This window comes from Aethalodelphis obliquidens, unplaced genomic scaffold, assembly GCF_003676395.1.
Source record: "Aethalodelphis obliquidens isolate GAN/ISIS:26980383/991018 unplaced genomic scaffold, ASM367639v1 scaffold56, whole genome shotgun sequence".
In the NCBI taxonomy this organism is placed as follows: domain Eukaryota; kingdom Metazoa; phylum Chordata; class Mammalia; order Artiodactyla; family Delphinidae; genus Aethalodelphis; species Aethalodelphis obliquidens.
Window position 1 is genome coordinate 2,193,883 of NW_020838000.1, and position 735 is coordinate 2,194,617.

General features: G+C 42.3%; 1 non-coding gene across 1 annotated transcript; it reads left to right on the forward strand.

Annotated features, from left to right (window-relative positions):
- The first annotated feature begins 407 nt into the window (after positions 1–407).
- LOC113609412 (small nucleolar RNA SNORA11) lies at positions 408–532 on the forward strand. Its single transcript, XR_003428620.1, has one exon. It is a non-coding gene; the product is annotated as a small nucleolar RNA SNORA11 (small nucleolar RNA).
- The last annotated feature ends 203 nt before the right edge of the window (positions 533–735 follow it).

Genomic DNA, 735 nt, shown 5'->3' on the forward strand with positions numbered 1-735 from the left:
ACTTCACAGCTCTTGCCTCTGTGTTCACTGACAGCTTCCTGCATCACTTGGAAGTACAGTCTTCCAGCTCTTGCTAGGATCTCGATCCTCCCCGTCTCTTTTTTGTTTTCCTTAACCCTGCCCACAAAACTGTAAAAAGAATCTTCGCTAAACTTTTCAGTCCTCTGAGGGGCCATTTGTTTCCTGAATTAGAAATGCTAAGTAGGAAATGTTAACTAACACATAGTACACTAATAAATCAGAGATTCCTCACACTTTGCTCCTAAACCGTATTTTCCTCCAGAATCACCTTCCGCTGTCAGGGGGAAAAAAAAAAAAAAAATTCAGACCCTAGAAGAACAATAAGAGGATTCTTTCCTAAAATTTGAAATAAGATTTAATTTAGTCCATTAAAAATGCAACTCTCTGGGGTGTGCAGGGGGCCTGAAGAAATATGGCTGTTCTGTTTACAACACACCAGACAGGAATCTGGGTTCATTGTGATAAGGGGCACAAAATTTGTGGCCTTCCTATGAACAAATACCCGACACGTGTCCCCTGAACTTCCACGTGGCTGTTGGGCAGAACCAGTGGGACAGGGCTCAATATTGGAAGGAAAACTACAGTATTCAGTGGGGGATTTTGCCACCTAGAGCCTGTCCGGTCCATGCGTGGGTAGGCCATGGGTGGTCTTATAGACATAAAAGCTTCAAACCTCTCTTTTCAAGGAAAAGAAAAAGAAAAAAAGAAAAAGAA